The sequence below is a fragment of the Stegostoma tigrinum genome, chromosome 32, assembly GCF_030684315.1.
Source record: "Stegostoma tigrinum isolate sSteTig4 chromosome 32, sSteTig4.hap1, whole genome shotgun sequence".
In the NCBI taxonomy this organism is placed as follows: domain Eukaryota; kingdom Metazoa; phylum Chordata; class Chondrichthyes; order Orectolobiformes; family Stegostomatidae; genus Stegostoma; species Stegostoma tigrinum.
In genome coordinates, this window is record NC_081385.1 from 36,511,289 (window position 1) to 36,524,306 (window position 13,018).

At 41.7% G+C, this 13,018-nt stretch overlaps 1 protein-coding gene across 5 annotated transcripts in view; it reads right to left on the reverse strand.

The window, feature by feature from the left end:
* The window catches only part of LOC125467066 (ATP-sensitive inward rectifier potassium channel 1), a 100,395-nt gene that overhangs the window by 43,897 nt on the left and 43,480 nt on the right, over nt 1-13,018 (reverse strand). Inside the window, exon 1 of one of the 5 annotated variants that reach the window (XM_048562444.2) lies at nt 10,985-11,077. The exons of the other annotated variants lie outside the window; for them this stretch is intronic. The gene's annotated coding sequence lies outside the window, so the exon portion shown is untranslated. Of the gene's footprint in view, nt 1-10,984; nt 11,078-13,018 lie in introns of those variants that run through there. 5 annotated transcript variants of the gene reach the window in all.

The following is a 13,018-nucleotide window of genomic DNA, read 5'->3' on the forward strand; positions in this document are numbered from 1 at the left end:
TTCTGTGCTTTCATGAAATCATCCACAGCATCTTTTGATAACTAAGGGCATCAGCCTTGTGAAACTAAACAGTTCACCTCTGTTTTTACTTTTCCATGAGACATGGGTGTTATTGGCATGGCCAGCATTTCTACCCATCACTGTGTCCTATTAATTTAGTATTTCTTAAAATAATACAGTTAAAACTGCACTTAGAACTTGTACTGAGACTTGGTCATTCTTTTTTTACTTCCCACTCCTATTAGTCCATCTACACCCATACCATACTTTCAAAATGTGATGTTTGTCCACCTTGATCTCTGCCTCTTCATCATTTGAATTTCTTTCAGTTGTTATACTCCCATTCCTTGTGTGCTCTTGGCAATGTTATGTCCTCAATCATAGAAGCATTGATCTAAGAGGTAGCTCCTTACGATTGACAGGTCTGATGCCCTCCAAAAAGCTTGTGCGCAAGACAGAAAGAGAGTTATTCTGAGTTAGCACCCAGCCCAATCACCTGCAATAAGGACATACCTAGCAGCAGGTAGGTGATAGTGAAGAAACGTGTAAAAGAAGAAGAATAACATGGTCACAGAGAAGCTCCATATCTGGTCAAGCCAAAGCTGAGCAGAAGGTTTGTTGCAGACAAACAGGTCACAATAAACATATTTCCTACGATTGTGGGATCTAGAATCTTGCTGCTCTTGCACAGCAACAAATAAGCCATCACTGCAGCAAGCTGTTCATAAGCCTGGGATAATTAAGAGATTCATCGCTCACTGTTCTTTGTTGAAAGAAAGATGCTTTACAGTGACAGCTGATCCCAGAATGGTTTCTGTATGGGTGACATGGAGGTAGAGGTGGGCAGCTGGCTGAGAAGACAGACTCTTTTGGGTGACCCTTGCTGGAATATGTGTGTGTGAAAGAGTGGGCTGAGCACTGGCTCAATATAACTCAAAGCAGCCCTCACAATCTGAACTAAAAAAAGACATAATTAAATTATAGATAACACAGCGTAGAGCTGTATGAACACAGCTGGCCAAGCAACATCAGAAGAGCAGGAAAGCTGACGTTTTGATTTGAGACCCTGGAGTCTCGAACCGAAACGTCAGCTTTCCTGCTCCTCTGATGCTGCTTGGCCTGCTGTGTTCATCCAGCTCTACACCGTGCTATCTCAGATTCTCCAGCATCAGACGTTCCTACCACCTCTACCAATTAAATCATAGACCAGTGATAATGGGAACTGCAGATGCTGGAGATTCCAAGATAATAAAATGTGAGGCTGGATGAACACAGCAGGCCAAGCAGCATCTCAGGAGCACAAAAGCTGACGTTTCGGGCCCGAAACGTCAGCTTTTGTGCTCCTGAGATGCTGCTTGGCCTGCTGTGTTCATCCAGCCTCACATTTTATTATCTTGAAATCATAGACCAGTTTCCAGTATGAGTCAGGGGAGATGGTGTTATCATGGGAACATCAGGGGCTGGTAATCCAGAGGCTTGTGTAGAAGCAGCTTGTGGTCTTTAAATTATATTTCTTCTAAATTACCTGAAATTGACCGTGAAATTAGCTTTAAGTAGTATCTGTGTTGAGATTTGAACTGATGTCCCAGGGATAAAAACTGAAAGAACTGTAGATGCTGTAAATCAGGAACAAAACCAAAAGTTGCTGGAAAAGTTCAGCAGGTCTGGCAGCATCTGTGAAGAGAGTTCTGAGAAAGGGTCACTGGACCTGAAACGTTAACTCTGATTTTCTTCACAGATGCTGCCAGACTTGCTGAGCTTTGCCAGCACTTCTGGTTTTGTTCCCGAGCATTGATCAAGATCTGTGTCTAAGAGATCTCTGTCTCTTTGGGGCAGCACTGCAGCCTCACAGCGCCGGGGACCCAGATTTAATTCCAGCCTCGGGTGACTGTCTGTTTGGAGTTTGCACATTCTCTCCGTACCTGTGTGGGTTTCCTCCGGGTGCTCCAGTTTCCTCCCACAGTCCAAAGATGTGCAGGCTGGGTGGATTGGCCATGCTAAATTTCCCGTAGTGTTCAGGGGTGTGTAGGTTATAGGGGAATGGGTCTGGGTGGGATGCCTCAAGGGGCGGTGTGGACTTGTTGGGCCGAAGGGCCTCTTTCCACACTGTAGGTAATCTAATCTAATCTAATTTAATCTAATGTCAGAAGTGCAAGATGTGCAGTGACAGGTGACCTGTCTCCTGAAGAAGAATTCAGCACATGTAATGGAAAGGCAACCACCAATTTTAACCGACTAACAAAGCAAGTATCAAAAGCAACTGACTGCTGGCCTAGATTTTATTGGTGTTTGTTCTTTGTTCGTAAATCAGTGAAAGCAAGCCTGCAGGTACATCAAGCAGTTTTGGGAAATAAATTGTAGTTAGATTTAACCACAAGACAATTTGAGTACGCAACCAAAGAAATCTTGTTTCATGTATCTAGGACACTAGGTAAACCAGACCTGGAATATTGTGTGTAGTTCTGATTCCCTTGCTTAAGGAAAGATATACTCACTACAGAGGGAGTATAGCAAAAGTCCACCAGGCTGACTCCTGAGATGGTGGTACTATCCAATGAGGACAGAGTGAGGAAACTGGGCCTGCAATCCCTAGAGTCTAGAAAAAGGAGAGGTGATCTCATAGAAGCTAACAAAGTGGTAGGCAAAGAAGTTGCAGAGTCGATTTTCCCATGGTTGTAGGATCTAGGACCAGGGAATCCAATCTCAGCACAAGGGGTAAGCCAGTTAGGACTGAAATGAGCAGTAAATTCCTCACTTAGAGGGTAGTGGATCTTTGGAATTCTTTGCCCCAGTAGACTGTAGAATTGTGGTCATTGAAGAAGTTAGTTTCTCTGCCTAACTATCATTTTATCTCCTGGGCTCCAACTCGATGAGTCTGCACACTCCTCACTCCCATCCCCCATCCTGAACCTTCAGCATATACACCTGCCTTTCCGAGCAGCTTCTAGTTCCAAAAAGGGCCACTGCTTTCAAAATGTCGACCTGTTTCCCTCTCCAAAGATGTTGCCAGACTGTGCTGAGTTTCTCCAGCAATTTCAGTTTTGGAAACAAAAATAAAATTGCTGGAGAAGCTCAGCAGATCTGGCAGCATCTGTGAAGGAAAAAACAGATTTAACATTTTGGGTCTAGTGACTTCCTCAGAACCTTCCTTCTGAGGAAGGATCCTCAGGCCTGAAACGTTAACCCTGTTTCTCCTTCACAGATGCTGCCAGACCTGTTGAGCTTCTCCAGCAACTTTGTTTTTGTTCCTGATTTACAGTATCCACAGTTTTTTTGGCTTTTAAGTTTAATTTTAGGATCATTTTCAGGTTGGCAAATTGGAGTGAGTAGAGTAGCACAAAGGTCAGTCCTAGACCCTAATGCTTTGTGATTTAGATTGGTTATTTAGATGAAGGAACTGACTGTACTGTAGCCACATTTTGCTGATAGTACAAAACTGGGAGCATTTATCCTCCTGACATTATCCAGGAGAAAAAGAACACAGTGTTTTTTTTCAGTAAGAGACAACTGATTTGCAAGTTGTGCCTCCTTGTTCTAGATGTCTCAATGAAAAGAAACATGCTGTTTTCACTTACCACATCAATCCTCTTCAGAATCTGACATATTTCAAAAATATCATTTTTTAAAATTCTAATGAGTATCAAAAGGTCCAATCTGCTGAACTTTTCCTCATAAGATAAGATCTTTAGCCCATGAGTGGTTCCAGTAGACCTTCTCTGAGCTGTTTCCAGTACTTGTGGTTCTCTCCTTTAGTAAGGAGACCAGAAGTGTAACATAATATCCTAATTGTGGTCTAACAAATGTGCTGTAGAGCTGGAGTAAAACTTCAAGACTTTCATATTCCACTCTTCCACCAACACACACGAGCATTCCATTTACATTCCTAATTACTTGTTGAACCTGCACACTGGCTATTTGGTTTTGTGTTCAAGGATTTCCAGATTTTATGGTATCATAACATTCTTCAACCTCTCTTCATATAATATCCTGCTTTACTATTCTTCCTGCTAAAGTGGACAAGCTCACATTGATTCACATCATCTTGTTTTGTGCCTCGTGATTTAGTCTATTTATAACCCTTTTCTGATGCTATTTATCCTCCTGACATTTTCTTTCTGACCCACACTTCTGGTCTCCTTACTAAAGGAGAGAACCACAAGTACTGGAAACAGCTCAGAGAAGGTCTACTGGAACCATTCATGGGCTAAAGATCTTGTCTTATGACGAAATGTTCAGCAGATTGGACCTTTTGATACTCATTAGAATTTTAAAAAATGATATTTTTGAAATATGTCAGATTCTGAGGAGGATGTGGTAAGTGAAAACAGCATGTTACTTTTCATTGAGAAATCTAGAACGAGGAGGCACAACTTGCAAATCAGTTGTCTCTTACTGAAAAAAACACTTTTTTTCTCCTAGAAGGTTGTTGGCCTTTGTAAATATTGGAGGCAGAAACTTTGAATATATTTCAGCTCAGTTAGATTTCTGTTTGAAAAGTTATTTCAGAGTTGGTGGGGGGTGGGGGGTGGGCGTCACTCAGAAAAATGTTGTTAAGGCCATAATTGGATCAGCCATGATCTTATAGAGTAGTGGAGAGGACCAATGGACTGAATGGCTTACTCCCAATTCTATTTATTGTGACACTATGAGGAAGCAGATGATGCTAAAGTCATAGCAAAAGAGGATATCGGTCATACACAAGGTGGGCCCAAGCTGCTCAAGTGGGACACTCGGCAGGCTTCACATAAAGTCATAAGTCAATGGTACCAGTTAAGATACATTGGAAGATGTGAGGGAAGTGTAGGAGAGAGCAAAAATCCCGGTCATTTAGAATATTGGACCTAAAGCCCTGGATTTTTAACAGAACTTTTAAAACAAAAAGAAAGGCAGCAGGGCTATGCTCTGGAATACACAATCACAGGGATAGCTGTCTGGGACCATGGTTCAGTTAGAAATTCTATCCATGCTTTTGCCCTGAAGGAACAATGAACCAGACCTAAGGCAACAACTTCAGACATCTTGGACTCTTCAGAGGTGCCAAGGCACTCAACTCCAATTAATAATAATTTACAGAAATACTGGACATTCCACTTAATCAAAACACACTTACGCTGACTCTAAACTATCAGGAAGCCAATTCAGCACAAAGGGGACAACAGAAACACAATGGATAAGATAAGTTTGTGGGATGATAATGGAGAACAGTCTGTATAACTGAGATAACAAAGTGTGGAGCTGGATGAACACAGCAAGCCAAGCAGCACCTTAGGACCACAAAAGCTGACGTTTCGGGCCGAACCCAAAACGTCAGCTTTTCTGCTCTCAGATGCTGCTTGGCCTCCTGTGTTCATCCAGCTGCACACTGTACTATCTCGGATTCTCCAGCATCTGCAGTTCCCATTATCTCTGATACAGTCTGTATAACTGCTGGCACTGATTGGGAGAGAGAGAGAACCACCGCCGTAGCTACCAATAGAAGAGGGATCCCAGACAGCTACTCTCTCTGAGAACTATCTACACAGCTATCTCCCTGAAACCTACCGACTTAACATTGTTCCATACTAGGGGAAAACCAAAGGCAACCGACCATGACCAGCAGATCTGACGCCGAACGATCTCTGAAAACCACTGACGTGACTGGCAAGGCCTTAGACACTTCCTGAGGTAAAAACTGGCTCACAAAACCACCACAGAGTAAGAAAAGGTGTACATCTGGATGAACACAGCAGGCCAAGCAGCATCAGAGGAGCAGGAAGGCTGACGTTTTGGGCCTAGATCCTTCCTCAGAAAGGGAGTCTGAAGAAGCGTTATCTCAGATTCTCTGGCATCTGCAGTTCCTACTGTCTCTGAAACAGAGTAAGAAAACACAGGTTCTTAAACCAGTCTGAACATTGTTCGGAGCCTTCAGTGAAGCAGCGGCTACAGCAAGTGGGAACAGCCAGCTATATTTCAAAATCGTGTTTGTCCCCAGTGGTAAGCCAAATTCCTCGAGACCCAAAGTATCCAACTGAGCCAGCAGGGAGGGGAAGATGGGTTAGTGACAGCTCGGAGGACCCCAGGTCAGGAAGTCTGATTAAAATGTCTGTGTTTGAACCTAGTGTTTAGTTTCGAATAGTAATTAGCCTGTGTTAAGTTAATAACTTGTAGTGTCAGTTTCACTGTTTTGAATTTGCCTTTTTAACTCATATATTTTCGTTCATCTTTGTTTTGTTTCCCTGTTTATTACTTTTCTTTTATTTCTTATGATTTATTCACCTTTGCTGTTAATGAACACAGAGGTTCTTTTGCCCTGAAACATTTTTCTACTGCCTTCTTCACTTCACATTCCTAAATTAAGTCCAGTGTCAGAACCAGGGATCTGGGGGTGATTCAAGCCACCTAAAAATCAGCAGATTACTGATCGCAAACCAGAATCTCTACAGAAGTAAGAATCCAAATTGTGGAAACGTTGGGCATGGTCTCCCATTCTCCCATCGATAGGTGAATGGTGCCATGGTGTTGTCAAATTGCAAATGTTTCAGCCTTGTTCAAATAATAAATCCTAAATCTACAGCCTGTCAGTTTAATTTTGGCATTAGGAACAAATTTTGGAAAGTGTTATCCAGGATAAAATTAACATTCACTTCAACGAGTGCGCATTCAATTGGGAAGCCAGCGTGGATTTGTTAATGACAGTTAGTGTTTATCAACTTGTTTGAGTTTTAATGAAGTAACGGTGAGGATTGATGATGCTGATGCAGTTGATGTGATATACATAGACTTCAAAAAGGCATTTACTAAAGTGTCATGTGATAAACTTACCACAAAAATTGAAGCCTATAGAATAACAGGAAGAGCAGCAATACAGATACAATGCTGTTTGAGGAACAAGACAGACGAGGTATTGGTTGTTGTTTGTTGGACTGGAAGCAGGTACATAGTGGGATGATAACAAAGTGTGTAGCTGGATGAACACAGCAGGCCAAGCAGCATCTCAGGGGTCTGAACTAGGGCGATTACTTTTGACGATGTGTCCTAATGAACTGGACTTGGTAAACAAGGCACAGTTTCAAAATTTGCAGATGACACAAAACTTAGAAGTATCGTAAGCTGCATTGAGAAGAGTGATAGGTTTCAAGAGGCCATAAGCAATGTGGGCAAATTTCCGCTTGCCATGTCAAAAGGCAGTAATGAGTGGTAACTTTAATTACCTAAATATCAGCTGAACATAAACAGTTTGAAAGGCAGAGAGGGCACAAATTCTTGAACAAAATTCAAAAGAGCCATTTTAGCCAACAGATAACAAACCCACTGAGAAGGAGATGCAATTCTGGAGTTATAAATTATGTTAGATAGTTGGATGCAGCAGCAGCAGGTGACTATTTTTAGTGGGATAGCTATTGTAATATAGTTTGGCATCATTCTTAAATGGGACAACAATGGAACAAGGTTAAACTTCTAAACTGGGGGAGACAAACTTTTTAAAGCTAGAAGATGACCTGGTGAAAGTGCACTTGCCACTTAAAGGAACATCAGTGGCAAATTCATCGGAATGTTTTAGAAAGCAAGGGATTCTACTGGCACAGTGCAGCCATGTCCCCACAGAGAATAAACGGTTCTACTGGTAAAACTAGAGCCCCTGGTTATACAGAAGCATACCAGTGAAAGATAAAGTGAAAATATATGGTTTATGACAATTTCATTAAAACTAATGCTTTAGGAAGCTTAAAGGAATATAGAAAGCACAAGTGTGGAATGAAAAAGCAAATCAGGAAAGAAAAGAGGAGAACATAAAATTGTGACACCGTAAGATTAAGGAGAATCCAAAGATAGTTAATCAGTACATTGAGAATAACAAAGGAGAGGGTTCAGCCAATCAGAAAAACTCATGACAACGTGTATATAGATGTAGATGATGTGGGCAAGTTCTTAATGAGTATTTTCCCTCTGTCTTCATGATGAAGAAGGGTGTGAAAATCCTCTTGTTGAGTTGATCAGTATGACATTTTGGATAAGTTAAGCATATTGAAAAGGGAAGCATTGGAGCAACTGATCTCATTGACAGTAGATTAGTCTCCAGAGTGGAAGCCAGGGAGGAAATAACAAGTGCTCTGTGGATAATCTTCTAATTTTCACTAGATATATGCCATGTAAAAGAGGGCTGCAGGTCTATAAACATTGTAACATTGTTCAAAAAGGGTGCAAGATTTAAACTAAATAATTAGAGTTCCATCAGCCTAACTTCAGTAGTGGCAAATTAGTGGAATTAATATTGACAGAGAGCATTAACTGTAACTTGGAAAGGCATAGATTCATCAGGGATAGTCAGTATGGTTTGTTCGGGGAAGGTCACGCCTTATTAATTTAATAGAGTATTTCTGGCAAATAACAATGAGGATTGATGAGTGTAATGTTGGGGATGTTGTCTATATAGATTTAGTAAGGCATTTTACAAACTCCTATATGGCAAACTGGTCAAGAAAATTAAAACCCATGGGGTGCAGTGAATTGGAAGAAACTGAATCAAAGTTGGCTCAGAGGATGGCATCAAAGGATTGACAGATGTCTTTTGTAAATAGAAAGTGGTTTCCGGGGGGGTTTACAGGGTTTTGTGTTAGGTCCCTTGCTCCTGGTTTTGTGCATTACTGAATTAGACTCAAATTTCAGAAGTATGAATGGGAAATTTGAAGATCACACAAAAAATTGGCCAGGTCACAGATAATGAAGAGGGCATCTTTCATCTTCAGGATTATATCAATCAATTGGTTGAGCAAGTGGAAAAGTAGCAAATTAAATTCAATCTGGTGAAGTGCAATGTTACATATCTGGGGACAGCAAATAAACCAAAGGGATACACCTTAAAACAGGAGGGTATTGAGAGAGGTAAAGGAAGTGAGAGACCTTGGACTGGGCACTGATAGATTCCTAAAGGTGATGGGACAGGTAGGTAAAGTGGTAAGAAGGTCATGGCCCGAAACATCAGCCTTCCTGCACTTCCGATGCTGCTTAGCCTGCTGTGTTCATTCATCTCTATACCGTGTTATCTAAGAAGGCGTATGGGATGGTTTTCTTCATGAGGTGAGGCATTGAATCCCAAAGCTCGAATGTAAGACACTGGTTAGCTACAGCTGAGTTTTTGTGCACAGTTTTAGTCACCACAATACAGGATAGATATAATTGCTGCAGATTGACTACGGAAAAGATTTACAAGAATGTCACCAGAGCTTGAAAATTACAGAATTAGAAAATTATAAAAAATAAATTACAACAATTACAAAATAAAAAAGGGCTTGGATAGTGTGGACAGGGACACCTGTTATCCCGAGCAGAGCGGTCAATTATCTAGGGATGCAAAATGATAATTTGAAGGGTTATTAAGGACATGAGAACTAACGTTTTTACTCAGAGGGTAATGAGTGCCTGGAACTTGCTGCCCAGTTTTGGTTGTTGAGGTGGAAGCCCATAGTTTATTTAAAAGGAACCTGAAACTGCAGCTGAAGTGTTGCAACCTGCAAGTCTATGGACCAGATACTAATAAGTGAGATTAGAATGAGTGATCAGTTTATTCAGAAAGTGCAGGTATATCTGGCAGCAAGATCTACTTCTGTGCTGTTGGTTCTATGATTCTGCATGCTTTGGAATGAGCAAACATTTAATGCAGAAAAAGGTATGAAGTGACTCATTTTGTTTGGAAGGACAGTCTAAACTAAAGGGTGCAATGCTGAAAGGGCAAGTAGACAGAGAGTCCTGGAATATATGCACATAAATTGTTGAAGGTGACCAGGAATGTTGAGAAACTTGTTAAAAAGGCATTCGGCACACTGGGTTTATTAATAAGGGCACAGATTGCAAGAGCAACGACATTATAATAAATATTTATGATCTGGTATGACCTCACTTGGAGAGTTAGTTCTAATTCTCGGCCTCACATTTTCAGAAGGAGATGGAGATAGGGTTCAGAAGTTTTTATGACAAAGGTTACAAAGAGACCTCAGTTACATAGAAACAAGCTTGGCTAATTCTTCAAGGATAGCAGATTTGACAGACATTTTTAATATCATGGGTGTGCTAGACAGAGAAGGTCAATAGAAAATATGGCTTTTAGCAGAAGGAAGACAAGGAAGGAAGGTTTTGAGTACCCAAAACTTTAACTCTGTTTTTCCCTTCATAGATGCTACCAGACCTGCTGAGCTTTTCCAGCAACTTTGTTTTTGTTCAAGAGAAAGAAGGAGGATATGGATTTAAAGTACTTGGAAAAAAGTAACATCGCGAAATATCTTTTATGCAATGTGTGCATAGGTTCAGGTATGCAGTCCCTGAGTGTGTAGTGGAGATGGAGCCAATCTAGACTTCCAAAGCAAGGGAAAAGGTGAGGGAGTGGGAATAATTGATTTATTCTTGCTGAGAGCCAGTATGATCTTGGCAGATACAATGGCCTCCTTCAATGATATAACCATTAGATGATTTAATATTTAGTGTTGTCTGACTCTTCCAGCTCAGCCTGGGCTACCCTCAAAATAGTTGGTCACTTGTCCGAGGTCAGTGAGTGAGCTGGGAGGACAATTTACGCCTCTTTTCAAAAATAATTACAACATTCTATCTCTCTCCACACACCTCAGAATCCCAGGCCATACCCTAAAGAGAACAGAGACTAAGTGAAATGGGTCTCAAACCCTTTATTTCCTTCTTTGAGCTTGAGAATGGAATAAGTAAGAGGATAATCAGTTACATTAGCTCTTAGGCATACACATCTACAGACCATAGATATAAACGTAAATATATACTCACAGGGTCACTAACAGAATCAGTGGTAAAAAGAGACCTAATGGCTGACATTCATAAGTACACAAACAAACATAGACCCTTCTCTAAAGCCTGAGATCATTCAGACATATTTTGTACAGCTCATTATTTCACTATTCGTGAAGATGACCAAACAAGGCTAAGAGAAAAGTCAAGTGGAAGAATCAGGAAAGAGAGAGAAGCAGCATTGAGTCCTACATACCGTGTTTCTCCTGCCCGTTTGCTGGGCTGACCCTTACCCCAGGCTGCACCACCAGACCTGGTGTTTTGCACCGTGGAAGCTATGGGTTTAAACTGCTATGCTTGTTCTAATCCTGGGCACATGCCGCAGTTTAAGAGCCCAGAGTACAGAGAGTTTGTTATAAAGCGCAGTGTGCCAGCTCTAACACGTCACATGGATTTCCAGAACAATCAGTATTGCCATGGTTGAGATTAAACAAATGCAGAAAATGTACGATTAAAACCAGATTAAAATAATCAAAACACATTAGAAGCAAAGGCCCACCTGAAAGGGTCCCAGTAATTTGCCCTTCTGGCTTTGAACCTACAGAGCCCTAGCTATGCCTACCTCTATCACTCCTGTACACAGAATGATGCTCCTTTCCATTTATCTGCCTACCCTCAAGATCAACTCCCGACTGGACAGCAATGAAAAAACTTTCAAATGAATCTAATTTCTTTCAAGGTCTTCTGGCACCAACTCTCATTTACATTTCTCTAGAATCCGAGTGGAGTCACAATACCTCAAATCCAGTTCAATGTTTGTTATTATTTCACTGACCTCAGATCAAGGTCAAGGTGATCTCCTCACAACATTTCTATATGTGGCACTGTGGCTCGGTGGTTAACACTACTGCCTCACAGCGCCAGTGACCCGGGTTTGATTCCAGCCTCGGGCAACTGTCCGGGTGGAGTTTGCACATTCTCCCTGTGCCTGCCTCGGTTTCCTCCAGGTGCTCTGGTTTCCACTCACTATCTGAAGAAGTTCAGGTTAGGTGGATTGGCCATTCTAAATTGCCCATAGTGTTCAGGGATGTGTAGGTTAGCCTTGGGAAATGCAGACTTATGGGGTAGGGGTTGGTTTGGGTGGGATGTTCTTCAGACAGTCAGCGTAGACTCAATGTATTGAATAGCTGGCTTCCACATTGCAGGGATTCCATGATCCTGGAATAGACAATTGCAGATTTGTGCAAGTTGATAGTTGTAACAAAGAAACCAACCCTGGATTGTTGAAGGAAGTTGGTGCGCAGACAGCAAAGGGCCTTGATGTAATTTTTGCTTGAAAAAGCAAATGTGGCAAAAAACTGAATAATCATCAATTGCTGACAAGAGGAAAGTTATAGCTTAAATAGAATTACATTGGTGATGGAGAGTGGGAGTGTACCCAGCCTTCATTGCTGAGGGCTGATATATTGATAAAAGGAAAAGAAAATTCTGCGGATGCTGAAGATCTGAAACAAACACAGAATGCTGCAGAAATTCAGCAGGTCTGGCAGCATCTGTAGAGAGAGAAACAGAGTTACCATTTTGAGTTAGTTATGACACTTCTTGCCAATGTGTATCATCAGCATGTCTCAATGAACAGTAACATGTAATTCTGTTTTTCCAGAACGGTCAGATGGGATCACAATTTAACAGTTAATTTGAAAAAATATACCTCTGATAGTGTGGCACTCTCTCAGCACAGACCCCCTAACTGTATGGCATTCCCTCAGTACTGACCCTCTGACAGTGCAGCACTCCCTCAGTACTGACCCTCTAACAGTATGACTTTCCCTCAGTACTGACCCTCTGACAGTGCAGCACTCCCTTAGCACAAACCCTCTAACAGTGTGGCATTCCCTCAGTACTGACCCTCTGACGGTGCAGAACTCCCTCAGTACTGACCCTCTAACAGTATGGCTTTCCCTCAGTACTGACCCCCTGATGGTGCTGCACTCCCTCAGCACTGACCCTCTAAAATTGCAGAGCTCCCTCAGTACTGACCATCTGACAGTGCTGCACTCCCTCAGCACTGCACCGAAAAGGTAAGCTACACTATGTGCTTAAGTCTCTGGAATGTGACTGTCCTTGGATAAGCATATGGATAATGATGGGATAGTGTAGGGGGAGGGGCTTAGATTAGTTCACAGGTCGGCGCAACATCGAGATCCGAAGGGCCTGTTCTGCACTGTATTGTTCTATGTTCCATGAACCAACCTATTGATCCATCTTATGCATCTGGGTGTAGTGAACA